Genomic DNA, 21615 nt, shown 5'->3' with positions numbered 1-21615 from the left:
TCCTGAGTTTCCTGGTGCCTGAAATTCAACCACTGGAGCTTTACTCCTATGGCTTTAGGCTTTGCCTTTTGTTAAAATGCAAACAACTTCACAGAAGTATTCAACACAGGCTTATTTTCATTAACTCAATAAATACCTTTTGACTTCCTGCTCTAAACCAGGCAGTACCTAGAGGCTGGGAATAGAAAGATTAAGGCTTGTCCACGTCCAAGCCTTCAAGGAACTGGCAAGTTCTGTGGGTAGATACTGAGCAGACCCTGTGGGGCTCCTGGGCACAAAAGCCTTTCTGTGCCCCCCATTTCTTGATTATAGGATATAGGCTTCATTCAGCCTCCATGACCTTCCCTGAGTTCCAACGAGCGGGTTCAAACAGTTGCGAACTAGGGAAGGGATGTAACTAGGGAAGGGAAGGGATGTGGAGACAAGGGAGGAACTGTCAGAAGAAACAAGAGTGCAGCCTTGGGGCAGGGTCCTGGTTCCCCCTCAAGGGATATACAGAACAATATTTTTGAGCTGTTTTGCAGAAACTGAAACTCCCACCTGGCGGGAGAAGTTAACGGTATGCTGCCCACAAGCACCCAACGTAGACCCCAGACCTGTTGGAACCAAAAGGTTGATGATGCTGACTCCCGATTACCTCACCACCAACCAATCAGAAGAATGTCCACGAGCTGATCACGCCCTCTTTGAACCATTACTATAAAACTCCTCACTACCCTCTCCAAGTTGGGACACACAGTTTTGAGGGCATTAGCCTGCTGTGTCTCCCTTTGCCTGGCAAAGCAATAAAGCTATTCTTTTCTACTTCACCCAAAACTCTGTCTCTGAGATTCAATTCAGCACCGGTGCACAGAGGCCAAGTGTTCAGAATCACTCCCACCAGGCAGGTTTGTATCCTGCCTCTATCTCGTACTAGCTGTGTGATCTCAGGCAAAGGACTCAACCTTTCTGAGCCTCTTTTTCCCCATATGTGAGCTAGACTTACTCATAACAACATACAGAGCCTATGCTATTGGGTGTAGCATAGTGGATTTCTTTCCCCCTTTACTCTCAACTAGACCCTATGAAGAGTGATTTTTTCCATCTCTGCCCTTCCACTGAGGCACACTAGACTAAAGCCCCACCCATGGCTATTCAAAGCAATGAACTGAATCCAGGCTGAACTAAAACTAACTGGAGAGTGTTATGTGTTTCCATGGCAATGAGCACGAAGCAGGTTGTCCTGGGAACTTGCATGGATGGTCGTGGAGACATGAGAGGCTCACTCCCAGTGTGGCCCAGGGGACACAAATGACCTCCTCAGTTTGGGTTAAAGCAGGGGTGGGGGCAGAGGGGACAGACAAGTCAAGAAAGGACAGATGGGGTGATAAGTTGAATGCCGTGTTCAGAGTCCGAGCTGGACAGGCCTTCCATCCCAGCTCAAACTCCATTGTAAGATGGGGAAAATGAGGCTCAGTAGGGGGAAGGCGCTCACACCAGCCATGCTCCCGTCGGGGCAGAGTGGCAGCAGCCGCTGGCTGTCCCCCCGTCTGCTGCACCGTCCTAAGAGTGGAGCTACATCCCGACTGATGACAGTAAGGTCCCATCTTCTGAGCACTTTCTAAGCAGCCAGCCCTGCCCCAGACATTTTGTGAGCAGTCACTCATGTGGTCCTCTACTAACGCCAGGAAGACGGTAATATTATCACCAGGTGAAGGGTGGTGACGACTGGATGTCTGAGGCTGGAGGTGAGTGACCGGTGGACATGGAGTCCTCTGGCCAGATCGGCGTGTTGGAGACAAAACTCACGACCCACCATGTGGACTAATAGGCAGGGGCCAGGAGTTCAGGTGCTTCTCAGACCTCATCTCATCCATCCTCACGCCAGTCTCCAAAGGTGGGGAGTGTTCTCTCCACTGTGAGGAAACTGAGGCTCATGACACTTAGGGGACTTACCTGAGGTTCATAATGCTTAGATGACGTACCTGAGGATACACAGCTGATGATGACCACATCTGAGCCTCACGGGTGCTTACCTCAGGCCCGGCTCTCTTCCAAGTATGATTCACATGTGTTAACTCAGTCCTCACAACAACCTAATGAGAGAAGGGCCATCGTGATCCCCATTTTACAGATGTGCAAACACCAGCACAGAGAGGTTAAGCAACTTGCCCAAGGTCACAGAGCTTTCCAATGGCAAAGCCAGGAATCAACCAACCCCAGGCCATCTGACATCAGAGCCCATGCTGTTAAGTCCAGGGCAACAGCTGCCTCATAAGCTGGTAAATGATGGAGCAGGATCCAGACCTGGTCAGCCCGACTCCAGAGCTCATGCTCTCTCCACCACCAAAGGCTGGGGCTGAGGAGAGAAGCCCAGGCCCAGGCACCAGCCAGAGCTAGACGGGCTGTGGTCGGCACCCTGTACAGACTCAGCACAGACCTCAGAGGAAGGCTGGAGGCAGGGAGGCCCCAAGGGGAGGGCCTTCCCAGACCTGGCCCTCAGGCACCCCCAGGGTGGGAACCAAGTTGCTACTGACCAGGGTTCTTGGCCCCCTTAGTCAATAGAAATTGATAAGAGGCCAGACAAGAAATTCAGACAAGGCTTTATTGGGACCCCTGCTGCAGCAGTGGGGAGCCAGCACAAGTAACAGTTTCCCTTGCTCACTCCCTGAGGTGAGGGGCAAGCTAGTTCCTATACGGGGTGAGGATAGTGGTGGGTCCAGGGGTCAGGCTGGAGGGGTGGCTTAGATGTTCTGCCCACCCCCTTGGTGGTGCTGGGTGGGTTTTGGGTCTTTTTGTATCTTGCTCATAATTTGCCCCAACTGTGCATGCATGCAGTTATTTTTAGGCCCTTATAGTTTATTTGCATTTTGTTGATGGAGGAGATGTTTGTCCAGGTGCAAGCACTGCAGCAAAGGGTCCCAGGTCCCAGCCTGTCTCAAAGCTAAACATGCTGAGAGTGAGACATTACAGACCCCTGGGCCTCAGTCAAGGTGGCCAACCTTCCCTGAGTCTCAGAATCTTCCCCAGACCCATCCCAGAGCAAGGAATCAGCTTCTCCTGGGATGGGATTCAGGGCTATGCATTTCAGAAAGCCTTGTGGTGATTCTGAGGTAGCCATCAGACTCTGTCATCTGGGGCCCAGTGTTAAACTCCAGCTTGGAAAGTCTGGGGTATCAGACACTAAAGAGAATAATAACAATAATGGCAACATATTGAACGTGCCAAGAGCTCAGCCTGTCCTTCCGTATGCCTTATCTCCCAGTCCTCACCCTGACCCATAAATGACAGGACTCTTAAAAATCCCGTTTCACAAATGAAGGGACTGAGGCTCAGAGAGGGAAGAAAGCTGCCTGAGTCATACAGCTGGTGAGGGGAGAGATGGGGTTCACGCTAAGCCTGTGTGATCTGCCTGGCCAGGCTTCCTTCCTCCTTCCCTCTCTGCAGAGGGTCTGGGCTGGGGGGCTGGGTACAGGCAGTGGCTCCTGCGAGGGCTTCCACCCAGAGAACTGCCTCTGCCGAACACAGGAAACAGCCTTTGCCTGTCTCTTCTGTCCATTCCCAAGTGGGAATTTAAGTTTCAAAAAGACTTGATGGCCCAGAAGAGAAGATATTTACATGAAAAAGCAGCTTTTCTTTAAGGTTAGTGTGAGCACAGGAGCATCTGGTAGTGAAGGAGGTGGGAGACGTATAAGAAGTTCTGCTGGGCCCCAATAAACCTAAACAGCTTGGGGTGCAAACAACATACTCACAAGAGATGCGCAGGTGTCCCCAGGGCTCCAAAGGCCTTAGAAGTTACCGGGGCCTCCCCTCCCCGTCCAGCTGAGGCCTAAACCCCCTCCAGTGGTGAGATAATCACTAAACACTACCACAGAGGACGCTCATTCTATTAGTCTAAAATAATAGTTGAAAGGTTCTGCGACTTTGATTATTTCTCTTCAGCAGAAAAGAGGGGATGGGGCAAGGGAAGAGCCACAGAATCTAGAGGCACCATCCCAGGCCGGCAACCCACCCGCTGCGTGATGGGTGTCATATCCCTGGGACTCAGTTTCACTATCTGTAAAATGAACTTCAAAGGGTTGGTTGAAAGCTTAAGGGGGGAAGCACATGTATGGTGTGTAGCACAAGGTAGGTGCTCAATAAATGTTAGTTCCCTTCCCCCAACGCAAGGGGACTGTGTGGGTATTTGTGCTCTGTCCAGGAAATGGTGAAAAATGGTGACTACCGCAGGGTTGTTTAAACGGTGGTGTGCGGTGCACATATGCATGTGTATACGTGCATTTGTGTGCATTATGTGTACCGTGGGTGTGTGCGTGCAATGTATATGTTGTGGACACACATGTCATGTTTGAGATCTGTGGGTGAAGGTAAGAGGAATGAGGTGACGTGGCGGATGGTGACATGGGGAAGTTAGGGGCCCGCTCAGAAAAGCCTGGGGCTTGTGCAACCCTGGGGAATTGTCAGCACAATCTCTTCATGATTGCTTTAATATGAAATAAGACCTTTCCTGACCTTGGAGTAAAGCTGACATACAGGAAGATGTGCCAATACTACCGTCTAACTCCTGGTCTCACTGGGGAATACATAGCAGTGAGCCATGGAGTAGGCACAGGGCGTCTTCCCGGAGTGTCATATTTACTCCGCGACCAGGGGAAATGCCCATTATTTGATAATAAAGCACTACGGATAAATTATAAAGGATAAAATATGCATAGAGGGACTTCCTGGTGACGCAGTGGTTAAGAATCCACCTGCCAATGCAGGAGACACGGGTTTGAGCCCTGGCCCAGGAAGATCCCACATGCCGCAGAGCAACTAAGCCCGTGCACCACAACTACCGAGCCTGCGCTCTAGAGCCTGTGAACCACAACTACTGAAGCCTGCGCACCACAACTACTGAGCCTGCGCTCTAGATCCTGCAAGCCACAACTACTGAAGCTCGCATGCCCAGAGCCCGTGCTCCACAACAAGAGAAGCCACCACAATGAGAAGCCCGTACATCACAACGAAGAGTAGCCCCTGCACAACACAACTAGAGAAAGCCCATGCACAGCAACAAAGACCCAATGCAGACAAAACTAAAAATAAGTAAATAAAAAAATGTTTTAATATGCATAGATTTGAAATATTAAATTGAGGAGTTCAAAGAACAAGTATGCTGGTGACTGGTGGCTTCAGCCTCTGCCTCCAGACACCCTGAGGACACAGGAGCTCTCCCTCAATAAGAGGAGTGCCCCAGTAGAATCATTTTAGAATCCCTGCATTTCAGGAAATGGAACATGAGTGAAGAAGACTGGGAAGAGCTGTGATTTGCTCTCACAGGGGTCTTAAAAACTGTCTCTGCAGAGGGACTGGAGATGAGAAAAACTAGAGGCCTGAGAGGAAGCTGTTGCAATAATACAGATGGAGGATGAGTAGGGCCTGGGAGCAGGATGGGGCAAAGGGAACAGAGAAGAGGGTTTACTGGAAAAATATGCCATAAAAATAACCTGGACTTGAGGATGGAGGAATGTAGGGACAGGAGAGGTAGGAGTTTGATCTGACTGGGCTGTTTAGCCCTGTGTGCCCAGCTGCGTGTTGGGTAACCAAGCAAGAATGAATATTCTTCAGAGAGTGAAGGATGGAAGTGAGGACAAGGCCCCAGTTGTTGTAAACCTCCAATCTTTTATTCAACTAGGGCAAATTGTATTGATGAAATAGAAGAGGGGGGGAACTCCCCAATTCATTCTATGAGGACAGTATTACCCTGATACCAAAACCAGTCAGAGATATCATACCTAAGGAAAACTACAGAACTTTTACAAAAATAGGTGCAAAAATCCTCAGCAGAACACTAACAAACTGGATATAAATAAGATTATTCACCATGACCAAGTGGGACTTATCCCAAGAATGCAAAGTTGGTTTAACTTATGAAAATCAACATGATACAGCATATTAATAGAATACAGGACAAAAATCACACAATCATCTCAATAGATGCATGAAAAACATTTGGTAAAATCTAACATCTTCTTATGATAAAAACACTCAGCAACAACAACAACAACAAAAAAGGAATTTCTTCACTCAAAGTTCATCTACAAAAACCCCACAGCTAACATTAAACATAACAGTGAAAGACTGAAAGCTCTTTCTTGAGATCAGGAGCAGGACTAGGATATCAGCTCTCACTACTTCTATTCAACATTACACCAGAGGTCTTAGCCATGGCAATAAGGCAAGAAAAGAAATAAAAGGCATCGAAATAATAAAAGAAAAATTAACACTAATTGCAGAGGGCATGGTATCACAGATGGAAAATTCTAAGGAATCCACATACACACACACACACACACACACACACACACAAAAAAAAACTATTAATTTAATGAACAAGCTCAGCAAAGTTGAAGGATACAAGATCAATATACAAAAATCAAGTGTATTTTTACACACTAACAACAATCTGAAATGAAATTAAGAAAATAATTCCATTAACAATAGTATCAAACAGAATAAAATACTTAGGAATAAATTTAACAAAATAAGTGCAAAACACTCTGAAGCCTACAAAACATTGTTGAAATAAACTAAAGATCTAAATAAATGGAAAGATCTAAGTAAATGGAAAGTTTGTAGACCAGAAGACTAAATATTGCTAAGATAGAGATCCTCCCCATATTGATCTACAGATTCAATACAATCCTTACCAAAATTCAGCTGTCTTTTTTTTTTTTTTCAGAACTTAACAAGTTTATCCTAAAATTCATATGGAAATGCAAGGGATGCAGACTGGCCAAAATAATCTTGAAAAAGAAAATAAAGTTGGAGGGCTTTTACTTCCTGATTTCAAAGTTTACTACAAAGCTACAGTAACTAAAATAGTGTGGTATTGGCATGAGGATAAATATATAGATCAATTAAATAGAATTTAGAGTCCAGATACAGCACTATCTTTATGGTGACTGGATTTTCAAAAAGGATAAGATAATTCAGTGGGGAAAGAGTAGTCTTCTCAACAAATGATGCTGAGGCAATTGGCTAGTCATATGCAAAAGAATGAAATTAGACCCCTATCTCACACTATATATAAAAATTAACTCAAAATAGATGATAAGTTTAAATGTAAGGGCTAAAATTATAAGTAAATATAGGCAGAAATCATTATGACCTTAAATTAGACAATAGTTTCTTAGACGTGACACCAAAAGCATAGCAGTGCAAGAAAAAGTAGATAAATTGGACATCGTCAAAATTTAAAAATTTTGTGCTTCAAAGGACTTCATCAAGAAAGTGAAAATACAAACTATAGAATCAGGAAAAAATTGTGCAAATCACATCTCTGATAAACAACTTATATCTAAAATATATAAAGAAGTCTTAACAATACCACAATAAAAAGCCAAACAACTCAATTTATAAATGGGCTAAAGATTTGAATAGACATTTCTCCGAAGAAGATATACAAATGACCAATAAGATCATGAAAAGATGATCAACATCCTTAGTCATTAGAGAAAAGAATATCAAAACCACAGTGAGATACCACTTTCTAGCCATTAGGATGGCTATAAGCAAAAAAGTAGACAATAGCAATTGTAGGTGAGAATATGGAGGAATTGGAACCCTCATATACTGTTGGTGGGAATATAAAATGGTGTAGCCCCTGTGAAAAACAGTTTGGCAGCTCCTCAAAAACTTAAGCATAGAGTTACCGTACAACTCAGAGATTCTGCTCCTAGGAATATACCCAAGAGAAATGAAAACTTACCTTTCACTCAGAAGACAGAATCCACAGGGCGAGCTCAGCTGCAGGGAAGAAAAGGAGCTGGAGGGACAAGATGGGGATGATTATTCCTGGGTTGGATTCAGGATGCCAGGAAAAAGACTTTTGATGGGTTTGGGACATTTATGTCCCTGAAGGGCCTTTTAGGGTTCTTTTGTCCTGTGTGTGTGTGTGTGTGTGTGTGTATGTGTCTACCTTCTTGTGCATGTGAGTACCTAAATGAATATGTACATAATAACTTGTCCTGTGTGATATCTCTCATAGCTAAACAACTTATATCTCATAGTTCAGTAACTCAGGAGGGAAAACCTAGGACAAATATTCAGCTGGCATTTTATCCCAATTCATAAGTGTGTGCAGCCTGAATTCCAGGTCTCAGCACAGCCCTGTGGCCTCAGCTACTTGAGGAAGATCTGCCTGGGCAGATGGGTGTGAGGGGCTCTGCCTTGGTGGGTGCTGAGGGGAAAGCCTACAAGGATTACATAAACCCAGGGAGCTGGGAAGCCCACAGCTCAGTGCATCCATCCTTCTGGCTTTGAAGACAAGGTCCCTGCTGGTAATTCCTGTCCAGCCCATCAGGACTGTAGGGAAGGTCCCCTCACCCCAGCCCCTCAGTCCCCAGCTACTCTGTCCCCCAATCTTTCTGGGCCTGTGAGGCCTGGGAAGCTCCAGCCTGAAGATGTGGTGCTGGCCAACTCTGATGGGTGGTCAGAGCCTTGGCTTCAGGCATCTGGGTTGGAGTCTGGGCTGCACTCACCACCGTGGGATTTGGGGGATGTTGTTTCACCTGCTGCACCTCATTTGATATCAATGCCGACCCCAGTGAGTACCCAGGGTGTCTGCACATGGTCAGTGCCCCATCACCCCCTCTCCCATCTCTCTAACATCATGCCTATTGTTTATACATGTGACAGTCATTTGATCATGGTTGACATTGGCATTTCTTCCCGACTGACGTATTGACATGAACCTTTGCCTTTAGCTTATTGTTACAATGATTATTATAATCACCACTAGTCAACGAACTCATGTCTGTAATCTCCACTACTATAATTGCTATTAGACAGATACAAATAATCCCTGCTCTCATGAACATTATCAAAAGTAGGCAGATGCGATCTGTTACCTCTGTGCTCTGGGAATCTGTCCCTTCAGGTCTTTGTCGGCTTGGACAAGCCCTTCCACAGCTCTCCATGAACAAGCCCCTTCGTCCTCCCGCCTCCACAGTCAGCAGGATGGGTTCTGCAGTCCCTCTTGAAGAACACCTCACTCTGCAGATGTGCAGTGACTGGTCCTGCTTTGCTGCTGGCTGCTGTGTATTGAGAACTTACCCTGGACCAGACGTGGTACTAAGTGTCTTGCCAGCATTAGCCTCAAGAAAATTCTCATTTCCATTTAACAGATGTGAGAACTGGGGTTAGAACCGTAGAACTGTTGAATGATTTGACCAAAATCCTGCAAATACTGAGTCATAAGCCAGCCATTGACCTCAGGTCTTTCAGATTCTAGAGCCCACCTTTTTCACCAGTGTATAGAGCCTCCCTCTCCTTTTCCTCATCCTCTCCCAGCTCTGTGCCCAAACCCAGCACCTGCCAAGGCCCCTTTGGACAGGCATCCTGAGATCTGAGGTTCCACCTTATAGGGAGGGGGGTCTGGGACCCCCTGAATCTACAGCCCAGTTCGAGAACTACCTGCCTGGGAGATGACACATTGTTTTCCCCTTCACTTCTTCTAGCAGCTTGGATGTGGAACTAGCTCCACCCTCAGCATCACCTTGCTGCAGACATGGGAGTTATGACAACGCTCTTCCTAAGGTTACCGTCACGCAGTTGTTCCAAGGAGCTTCTTCTGGACATCATGTGATTCTCACAGCATCCTAGGAAGTGGAGCCTTTTACCCCCTTGAATGGGGAAACTGAGGCCCATAGATTTGGGGGCCTGAGATGCCCCTTAGGAATCATCAACCTCTTCATTTTGTAGATAAAGAAACTGAAGCCCAGAGAAGGGAATAGACCTGCCCAATGTCCACAGCAAATGAGGGGCAGAGCCACACCAGACCCCAGTGCCCCTAATTTCCAGACCAGTACAACCTGTGAGTCATCCAGGGTGTTGGTTGGTTTGTCCTTTTTTTTTTTTTTGGTTTTGGTTTGTTTTTAGTTTCAGCATGATTCCTAGCCTGCCTGCTCTTCTGAGAAGTTGGGGATGGTTGGGGGCAGATCTGTTTGGATTCAGACATAAGATTCCAAGATCTGCCACTGACTCACTGTGCTCACTCGCTTGAGCAGCCTCTGCTCTGCCTCTACACACCTCAGTTGTCTTATGTGTACAACAATCTTTCACAGGACCAGGTAGCTGATTTCGAATCCCCCAGACATTCTGGATGTGTTCAGAGTGTCCCATTCCCTCAGGAGTTTCAAAACTGGACATGGTCTCCGTGACCTCTTGGCTTGGGAGCAGCTGCTTCACTTCCCCAGCAATGATTTTATCTCCTCCTGCTGGAAACTCGGCTCCATGTACTTGGGCTGAATAAGCTGATTTCTAGAAATTATCATGTCCTGAAGCACGCACATCAGAAGCAACAAGTGGTCGTTCTGAGCGCTTCTAAATGATCCCCGGAGTCCAGATGGGACAAATCCATCATTCCAAAGCAACATCTGCTGGCTGGTGGCATTGAATTATGTCACACTATAATAACATCTCCCCGGACTCCTGTAACCTTTACTTAACTGAAGTTGGAATCTCCCACCAAGAGACCCACTTCCCTGTCTGGGGACTTTTCCTGGCAGGAGGCGTCCTGGGAGCCAACTGCGACGGTGTTATAGAGGACAGGACAGGTATCGATGGCAGAGGGAGGTGCCTCAGGACCTGGCAGGGGGGTCAGAAATAGGCCCCCCGATAGGAGAGGAGGAGGCAGGGGTTCAGAGGACCACACCGATGGGATAATTCAGTTCACAGGGTCTGCCACCCAGCATAGGTGCCCTGGAGATTCATGTCATCATTTACCCATTTACTTTCTCACTCCCTCACTCAGCAAACACTTCTTGGCCAGTGATGGGCCGGGTAATGTGCCAGGTGAAGGGGACACAGGGGTGATGAAGAGCTTGCCGTTTACCCTCAAGGGGCTCACAGTCTGGAACAGGAGACAGAGGCTGTGCCTCAAGAAGTGCAAGAAGAGACACCAGGAGCAGGAGGAGGGAGCACGGAACTCCCTCAGGGGCGGGTGGGGTGTGCATGGGTCTTAAGGTGGGGCCCCCAAAGCGGACCCTGAGACAAGGGCTCTGGTGCCGGTAGTTCATCTGGGGGGTGAGCCCAGGAAGCACGAGTGAGGACATGGAGAGACTGAGCAGGGCAGGGAGGAGAGCCAGCGAAGCCTGGGTTCGTGAGTGGGTTACAGCGGTGGGCACCGGGGCTCAGTCCTTCTGGGGACCCTCTGAGGACCGTGTGGAGAGTCCTGCTGGAGGATGGGCATTTACCCACTGACTCTCGAGACATAACTGCCCCCTACACTCCCAGGGAACAGTGTGTGGATGGGTAGGAGGACATGGATTCGGGGGGCTGGGGGATTTAAAGGGAAGAATTTATTTCAGGATCATGTGTAGAGAGAGTCGAGCAGCTGATATTCAGGGAAGCCTGGGGTGACGGAGCTGGACGAGCTGAGGCAATGGGAGAGAGGGGGGAGGTGCTGCTGTGGACAGGCCCCCACAGAGGCAGAAGCAGATGGATCCAGGGGGTGGGAAGGAATTGGCCTCCTGCAGGGGAGGAGCAACTCTGCCTCTGAAATGACTGAGAATGTGTAGAATCATTCATTGATAGAGAGAAGGCGTGTGTGTCTCAGGGCTCTACTTTCCCACAGGGGGAAGAAGTCAGGTCAGTTGCTGGGCAGGGGGTTTCAAGAGGGTGGTGGTCTAAAACAGCATTTGAGGACTAGAGTAGTGGGTACAGACTACAGGAAGGTCAGAGGAAGGACGGATGATGCTGGTGCCAGCTGAGGTTGGCAGTGTCACAGTCATTACCAAACCAACCCCTCCATATCTCAGGACCAGAATGGCAAAGGAAAATGGTCACCTTGGTCCTTTGCTAGGCTTGGCAAGACAGGGGTGGCACAAAGAGAACATCAGCCAATGGCATGTGCAATGATCCTGGGGCAGGACCTCGCTGGCTCCCCATCTCCTCTCCTACCTTTGGTCCAGGGAGTAGGGGCGGGGCTGGAAAACCCCAGCTGGGAGTTAGCGGCCTGGGCCCTTGAACTAGTCTGTATCTCACTTGCTGTGTGACCTGGGAAAAGTCAATTCCCCTCTTTCACTTTCTACATCTATTAATTGGAATGATGATAAGACCGTCCAGCCAGTCTCACAGGGGTTCCCATGAGAGTTGTATCAAATAAACAAATAATTAAGGTATTTATAGAAGGAGAATCCTTTGAGGTTGATTAGAGCAGCTCAGAGATGAGCACAAATCCTCCTCCTCCTCAGTTTTCCCATCTGTGAAATGTGTGGGTTGAAAGCTGAGCTGGGCACAGGACACAGTCACCCTGATCCCAAGCCCCAGGTTCTTTCCATGCCACAAGCCTTATAGCATTGCATCATTTTGCAAGGCTCTCTTGGAGGATGTAATTTAATAAAAAGCACCAAGCTTCCTCAGTCCTCAACCTCCTCCTTGTGTCTGCATAGCAACCTGGTCTGAAAGAGGCAGAGGTGAGAGAAGTCAGGATGAGAGGACAAGAGGGGACCTGAATCTTTAAAGTTCCTTGATGGGTAGGGAGTGCTCGAAGTAGAACAGAGGGCTCAGCAAGGGAAGAGACCAGAGGGTCAGGTCCAGGGGCTCCAGGAGAGGACTCTGCCCCCAGCTCTCCTCAAACAGAGAATGCATTCAGAGAGTGAGTACGGCCCGAGAAAGTGCAGTGATCTCTTTGACTTGAGCAGGAAATGACATTCCCAGGCAGGTTCCCCCTTCCCACCTCAGGGAGAGAGGAGGAGGTGATCTTAGAGCATAAACACACTTCCTTTTTCTAGAAGAGATTTCTCAGCTCCTGTGATCTTATTGACTCAGGCCACCCCCACCACAGGAGAACTCACCAGACAATGAAGCAGCCAACAGTGCTTTCTGCAGGCCTACTGCATGTTGGTCCTATGTCTGGAGAGGCTGTTAAAGGTGGGGCTCTGTGGGGCTGATCCTGGCTAGTGCGGGTATTGGGAGGGCAGCCTGGTTCAGGATCCAGACGGCTGATGTGGTCCAGGCTTAGACTGTCTGGTGCTGTTGAGTCCACATGAGCACAGGCTTTGGAGTCAGACTGATGCAAGACTGATCCTTTTTCTATGACACTGAGAACTCTGTCTTCAGTTCTCTGAGCCTCTGTTTTCTCATCTGTCAGATGAACTTGGTAATACCCACATCTCAGGATGCTGTGAAGATTAGGAACAATGTCTGCACTGGGGACAATGAAGGGCAGCCACTATTGTGATCACCAGGACCCACTAGGGTGGGGGCCCAGGCCTATCAAACTGAAATTAATGCAGACCATGCCCAAGGTTTCACCAGACTCAGAAAGTTGATGCTTAGGCTAGTGGCCTGCCCACACTGAGAAATGTCCGCCCCATTGTCACTGATGTTGAACCAATAGTACCCTAGTTGGAAGGGGCTCCTAGAAATATGTATGCACCCAACATCAGTGCCCCTCAATATATTAAGCAAATACCTACAGTTCTAAAGGGAGAAACAGACAACAATACAGTGGTCGTAGGGGACTTCAATATCCCATTCTCACCAATAGATAAATTATCCAGACAGAAAATCAATAAGGAAAATCAATAAGGATTTGAACTGTACTTTAGATCAAATGTACCTAACAGACATATATAGAACATTCCATTCAACAGCAGCAAAACACACATTCTTCTCAAATGCACATGAAACATGCATTAGGTTACAAAGCAAGTCTTAGCAAATTTTAAAAGACTGAAATCATACCAAATATCTTTTCCAATCACAGTGGTATGAAACAGTAACAGGAGGAAAGCTAGGACATTCACAAATATGTGGAAATTAAACATTACAGCCCAAACAACCAATGGATCAAAGAGGAAAATTTTAAAATCTTGAAATAAACAAAAATTGAAATACTACATACCAAAACTAAGGTGAAGTTTGTAGGGATAAATGCCTACATTAAGGAAAAAGAAAGATCTCTAATAAACAACTTAACTTTATGTGCAACGAACATAAAGAAAAAGAACATACTAAGTCCAAAGTTAGCAGATGGAGGGAAATAAAGAATAGAGCAGGAAAAAAATGAAATAGAGAATTTAAAAAAAAGAAGAAAATATCAACAAAACTAAGATCTGGTTTTTTGAAAGAATAAAAAAAATTGACAAATATTTAGCTAAACTCGCCAAGAAGAGAAAGGGAGAACTCAGATAAATAAAATTATGAATGAAAGAGGAGATATTACAACTTATACCATACAAACGCATAGGATCATAGGAGACTAATATGAACAATTATACACCAATAAATTGGACAACCTAGAAAAAAATGGATCAATTCCTAGAAACATATAACTTACCAAGACTAAATCGTAAAGTAGAAAATCTGAACAGATGAATAATGAATAAGGAGATAGATTAAGCATCAAAAATCTACCTCCTCTCCCCCCACAAAAACTATCTAGGATCAAATGGCTTCACAGGTAATTTCTACCAAACATTTAAAGAAGAATTAATGCCAATCATAAAACTCTTCCAAAAAATTGAAGAGGGAACACTTTCAGACTCATTTTATGAAGCCAACATTACCCTATACCAAAGCTATTTGAGGACACTACAAGAAAAGAAAAGTACAAGCCAATGTCCTTGAAGAATATTGCAAAAATTCTCAACAAAATACTAGCAAACAATTCAACAGCACATTAAAAGAATCATACACCTTGATCAAGTGGGATTTTTCCCTGGGTGCAAGGGTGGTTCAACATATGCAAATCAATAAATGTGATATACCACATTAATAAAATGAAACATAAAAATCAGATGATCATCTCAATAGATGGAGAAAAAGCATTTGTCAAAATTCAATATCTTTTCATGATTTAAAAAAAAATAACTCTCAACAAACTGGGTACAGAAGGAACATATCTCAACATAATAAAGGCCATATACGACAAACCCACAGATAATATCATAATCAATGGTGAAAGATTAAAATCTTTTCCTCTAAGATCAGGAACAAGACAAGAGTACCCTCCCTCATCACTCCTATTTAACAGAGTACTGGAAGTCCTAGCCAGAGCCAGGCAAGAAAAAGAAATAAAAGGCATCCAAGTCAGAAAGGAAGAAGTAAAAGTGTCTTTGTTTGCAGATGACAATGGCTTATATATAGAAAATCCTACAGACTTCACCAAAACAAAAAAACAAAAACAAAACAAACAAAAAAACTGTTGAAACTGATCAACAAAGTCAGTAAAGTTTTAGGATACAAAGTCAACATACAAAATAGTTGCATCTGCTAACAACAAACTATCTAAAAAAGAAATAAAGAAAATCTCATTTACAATAACATCAAAAACAATAAAACTTTGGAATAAATATAACCAAGGAGGTGAAAGATCTATATACTGAAACTATAAGACATTGATGAAAGAAATTGAGGAAGACACAGATAAAATGGAAGATACCCCTTATTCGTGAACTGGAAGAGTTAGCATTGTTAAAATGTTCATACTAGCCAAAGCCATTTATAAATTCAATGCAATCCCTATCAAAATTCCAATGGCATTTTTCACAGAAATAGAAAAAAAAAAAACCTAAAATTTGTATTTAGGAAACGACAAAAGATCCCAAATAGCCAAAACAGCCTTGGGAAAGAACAAAGCTGGAGGCATCGCACGTCCTGCTTTCAAACTATATTACAAAGATATAGTAATCAAAACAGTGTGGCACTAGCATAAAAACAGACATATAGACCAAGGAAACAGAATGGAGAACCCAGAAATAAACCCATGCATATACAGTCAGCTAATATTTGACAAGGAAGCCAAGAGTGTTCACTGGGGAAAAGACAATCTCTTCAAAAAATGTTGTTTAGGAAAACTGGATATTCACATGTAAAATAATGAAATTGGACGCCTATCTTACACCACTCACAAAAATTAACTCAAAATGAATGAGGACCTAAACATAATACCTGCAGCTGTAAAACTCCTAAAAGAAAACAGGGGGACAGCACCTTGGCAAAAAAAAAAAAAAAAAAATTGTTGGCAATGATTTTTGGAATATGACACCAAAGGTACAAGCAACAAAAGCAAAAGTCAACAAATGGGACTACATCAAATGAAAAAGCTTCTATACAGCAAAAGAAATAGCAAATTAAATGAAAAGGTAACCTACTGAAAGGGGGAAATATTTGCAAATCATATTATTAGAGGTTAATGTACAAAATATATAAAGAACTCACAAAACTCAATAGCAAAAGAAAAAATAACTTGATTAAAACATGGGCAAAGGACCTGAACAGACATTTTTTCAAAGAAGACATACAAATGGTCGACAGGTACATGAGAAGGTTCTTTAAATTACTAAATATCAAGGAAATGCAAATTAAAACCAGAATGAGATATCACCTCATACCTGCTAGAATGGCTATTTTGAAAAAGACAAGAGATAACAAGGGCTGGTGAGGATGTGGAGAGAAGGAAACACTTGTGCACTGTTGATGGGAATGTAAATTGGTACAGCCACTGTGGAAAACAGTATGGAGATTCCTCAAGAAATTAAAAATAGAGCTACCATATGATCCAGCAATCCCACCTTCTTAGGTATATATCCTAAGGAAAGAAAATCACTCTCTCAAGGAAACATCTGCATGTTCGTTGCAGCATTATTCACAATGGCTAAGACATGAAAGAACCTAATAAGCTAAGACATAGGAAAAAAACCTATCCATTAATAAATAAATGGATAAAGAGAATATGTTGTGTTTGTGTGTGTGTGTGTGTGTGTATACACACACACCAATGGAATATTATTCAGCCATAAAAAGAAGGAAATTCTGCATTTGTGACAACATGGATGAACCTTGAGGACATTATCCTTAGTGAGATAAATCAGACAGAGAAAGATAAATACTATATAATCTCACTTACAGATGGAATCTAAAAAAGCCAAACTCATAGAAACAAAGAGTAGATTGGTGGTTGCCAGGGCCTAGAGGGTTGGGGAAAAGGGGAGATGTTGGTCAAGGGGTACAGACTTCCAGTTATAAGATAAATAAGTTCTGGGGAACCTCCTCCTCAGTACAGATGGTGACTATAGTTAATGATACTGTATTGTATACTTGGAAGTTGCTGAGAGGGTAGATCTCAAATGTTCTCATTACAACAACAACAAAAATAGTCGTTATTTAAGGTAATGGATGTGTTGACTAACTTTGTTGTGGTCATCATTTTACAATATATGTGTGTATCAGATCATCACATTATATACCTTTAACTTGCACCACGTTGGATGTTAACTGTATCTCAGTAAAGCTGGAAACATAATTTTTTTTTCACCCCCGGGTGACCTGTGACCTCCCTGTCAGCGGTGACCCCGGGTGACCTGTGACCTCCCTGTCAGCGGCAACCCCCGGCAGCCCCCCATGTGTGTGGGGATCTGGAGCAAGACAGACTTGAGTTCAAGTCCTGTTTGTACATTCAGCAAATATTCATTGAGTGTCTGGCACATGCCAGGCACCCGTGCTCAGTGTTGGGGACCACAGAGGGACCGGATTCACATGGTCCCCGCCATCTCACAGTCTGGAGGGCGAGACAGTGAACAAATAACCAATGCATATATAAGCTCATCACCCACTGTGGGAGAGAAGGAGGGACATACAAGGGGTGAGGCCCTGAGACAGACAGGACAGTGGGGCAGGGGGTCCCCTCAGGGCAGTCAGGGCGGGCCTTTTTGGGGGGCATCTGAGCTGGGACCTGGACACCGAGGAGGACCAGCCGCACAGAGACTGCTGCAGGGCGTCCAGGCTGAGAGCTCAGCGCAGTGAGGAGAAGTGACGCCCGAGTGAGCAAAGGAGCAGGAGGGACACGCAGGGAGAGGGCAGAGCCCCGTCAGGCAGGGCCTCGGAGGCCACGGCCAGGAACTCAGCTTCGCCCGCCGAGCAGTGGGAGGTCACTGAGGGTCTGAGAGGCTGGTGATGGGACCTGGCGTATTTTTTCAAGCGATCGCTCTGGCTGCCGCTGTTTGTCAGTCACTCGATGGCTCTGTGACCTTGGACAGGTCGCTTAAGCTCGTGGAGCCCCGATCTCCTCACCTATAAAGCGGGGGTGACAACGGTACCTGCCTCACCGGCCTCCTCGGAGGACAACAGGACAATCCACAAGGAGCACTTGGCAACGTGCCCCGTGCTATCTAAGTGCCGAATAGAGCTTTGCTTTTTCACATCACCACGCCCAAGGCTCTCGTCCCCCACCAGCAGGACGTCGCTTGGCCTGAACCTGTTGTAACCATAGGTCCCTCCAATTCCATCAACACCACCCAGCCTCCCGCTGCCCTGGGAGCACCACAGCCTCTGGTTCTTTCTTCTCCCATTTCTCAGATGAGGCCCCTGAGGCTCACTGAAGGTCAGGACCGGTCTCAGTGCCCCTGAGAGTAGGAGGCCCGTGGACCAAGAGCCCTGGACGCCATCGTCCCTGCTCATGTCACCACATCACAAGGTAGGTTCTGCCCACATAAAGACACCGTTATTTCTGCCCTGGGGGTGTCTATTAAGCCCCTGTCCAGCAGAGGTCGCTGGGGGCCCAGTGACAGGGAGCAGCCAGGCCCGCTCTCAGTTAGGGCTTTGCAAATGGCCTTAGCGTCTGTCAAAGTCACGGCTCCATCTCCTGGGTGCCCGGGATATATAACATGTCCCAATCAGGGCCAGTAGGCAGCTGGCCCCTCGGTGCTTGTGGAAATCCTATTTACTGGAGTGGGGCGGGCGGGGGCTTCTACCCCACATCTGCTCTGCCCGTGGCCCTGGGCAGAGCCAGGCTGGACCATTCGTCTTCTTGTGCTCCAGGCAGCCTCGTCTGAGAGGCCACTGCCTCTGACACATTTCACAGCATTTGAAAATCAGCGCCCAGGCCACAGATCACCCATTTGGTGTCGCATCAAGGGATCGTCTGGCTTTCAACGCCACCCGGACGGGCACAGAGCAGAGCAGTTAAAGGCCCGGGCTTTGGAGTCAGCCCGGTGTGTGTTCAAGTTCAAGTCCGGGCTCTGCCGTGCAATGGCTGTGACTTTAGGTGAGGAGATGCCTCCCTCAGCCTCCGTCTCCTCACCTCTAAAATGAAGGGGTAGTGGCCCCTACTTTGAGGAGCTGTCGTGTGGATTAAGTAAGAGACAAAGCCTGCAGGTGCTCAGCGACAGGCAATGGTGACCACGTTTACTATCCAGAGACTTCAGTATCGTGGTAAGAGATGGCATTACTGAGGGACAATGATGTCACCAGGGACGCTGCTAGTTGTTTTTAAACAATTTTATCTCCAATCCTGCGAGTAGGTAATGCTATGTCCATTCTCTAGATTAAGAAACTGAACCTGGGGTGGTTCGGGAACTTGAGCAAGGTCACCAGCTGGGGGGATGTGGGAGCTTGGCTTGTTGCTTCTGGAGCTGGTGCTTCTCCTAACACACAGCCCACCCTCCCAGCTCCTCTGAAAGGTCAAGTGAGGCCAGACAGACAAGCAGAACCACACCACCCTCCCTCCCTCCCTCACGCCCACATTTCCTGAGCATCAGCTCCAAGTCTGGTCCTTTGCTGGGCAATGGTTACACTCAGATGAACACAGAAACACTTCCTGCCCTTGAGGAACTCAGCACCTGATGGAGGGAGAAGCAGGGCCGCTGACCCGCAGCACAGAACACGGGCTGACCCTCATCCTAACAAACACCCCACATGCTTCTTTCATACTCTGTGATGCTTTCCTCAAGGAAGGGCCTCCAGTGCGCTGTCACTCCTCAGTGGCCCCAACTTCTCTCTTCCCAACCTCTCTTAAACCCACTCCCCTCAGGCTCTCACTCCTATCACTCCGCCCACAACCTCCCTGTCAGCAGTAACCCCCAGGTGACCTGTGACCTCCCTGTCAGCAGTAACCCCCAGGTGACCTGTGACCTCCCTGTCAGCAGTGACCCCTGGGGTGACCTGTGACCTCCCTGTCAGCGGTGACCCCGGGTCACCTGTGACCTCCCTGTCAGTGGTGACCCCTGGGTCCCCTGTGACCTCCCTGTCAGCGGTGACCCCCGGGTCACCTGTGACCTCCATGTTACTGAATCCAATATCAATCTCAGTCGACTCAGCAGATCGGTTCCTCTGGACACAGTTGGCCATCGCTCCCCCCGAAGCACTTCCTTCACTGGCTTCTAGGAAAGCTCCCTGGTCTTCCACGTTCCTAATGCTGAGGGTTGGTCTTCGTTCATCCACTCTGTCTACACTGGAGCCCGTGGTGGTCTCATCCATCCCGCGGTTTTAAATACTGTCTCTGCACTGACAGCTCACAAGTGTGTAACTTCAGCCCAGCCCGCCTCCGTTCCTCCAGGGCCTCCTCCTGCCTGCCCGTGCCCGCTCTCGGCTCTCCGACTGACATCACAGCGCCCACGTGGCCCGAAGGAAACCACACCGCTTCTCCCCAAGCATGCTCACCCCACGGCTCCCCCATCTCAGTTGCTCAGGCCAAAACCTTGGGTGTCACTTTCTGTCACACCCCATGTGGGACACCCCACACCCAGTCCTCTAGCAGAGCAGGCCAACTCTACCTCCAAAATGCATCCAGAATCGGACTGCTTCTCCCCACCGTGGTTAGGTACAGGCGGCCCACGCCTCCGTCATCCCTCACCTGGAGGACCGCTGCAGCCCATAGTGCATGCGTCATGTGCTCACGTCGCAGGGGCCGGACAAAGTCACATGACGCCCCAAGCCACCCAGCTGTGAGATGGGGAAGGCTAGGAAGTGCTCTCTATTCGGCAAAGTTATGTGCTCACTGCACACCACGTTTTCTAGGGAAGAAGGAGAGGATGAATAATGGGGGTGACTAGGGTGTCACCAAGGAATCCACTTAGGTAGGAGGATGAGAGATGTCAGGAGGTGGCATTTAAACTAAAATTGAAAGGATAAGAAGTAACTAGCCGTGGAAACAGCCTCTGTGTAAAGGCCCTGAGGCAGGCAAGAGCCGGGCTCGTGTGAGGCACAGGCCAAGGGCCACTGTGGCTTGAGGGTAGATGGCCCTGAAGTAACTCCCATCCACAGGCTCTGCTTGTGATGTGACAAGACACTCCTGCCATGGGGCAGTGGGGTCCACGTGCCCTCCCCTTGAATCAGGGCGGGCTGGTGACTTCTGCGGAAGTGATGTTACATCACTCCCGAGGCTACACTGTAAAGGTAATACATCCTCCCCTCGCTCTCTGGGGATGCCCGATCATGGAACACACCTCCACAGTTTGAGGAATCCAGAGCCACCCAGAGAAAGGCTACCTGGAGAGGACGGAGGCCCCGCCTGCAGCCCAGGAACTCACAGCTGACTGACAGTGCCACCGATTTGCCAGCCACGTGAGTGAGCCACTAGAAAACGATCTGTAGTCCCAGGTGGACCACGCCCCCAGTACAACAGGGAGCACAAGATAAGCCATCCCCACCGAGCTTTGAAACCTTTTGGGGTGTTGTTTGTTAAGCTATGCCTTTTGCGGGGGAGGTTGTTACATAGCACGAGATAAGGAAGGAAGCCCCTTCCTGGCTGTGGGGCCTTGGACCAGACACAGTCCGCCTGAGCCCTGTTTTCCCACTGCCAGGATGGAGAAACAGCATTCGTCCTGGGGTGGAGGTATGACCGGGTGAGACCATCATGGGAAGCGT

The sequence above is a fragment of the Balaenoptera borealis genome (assembly GCF_965194805.1).
Source record: "Balaenoptera borealis genome assembly, chromosome: 1".
NCBI classification, from domain to species: domain Eukaryota; kingdom Metazoa; phylum Chordata; class Mammalia; order Artiodactyla; family Balaenopteridae; genus Balaenoptera; species Balaenoptera borealis.
The sequence above is the reverse complement of the archived record's forward strand: the minus strand, read 5'-3'. Positions refer to the sequence as shown.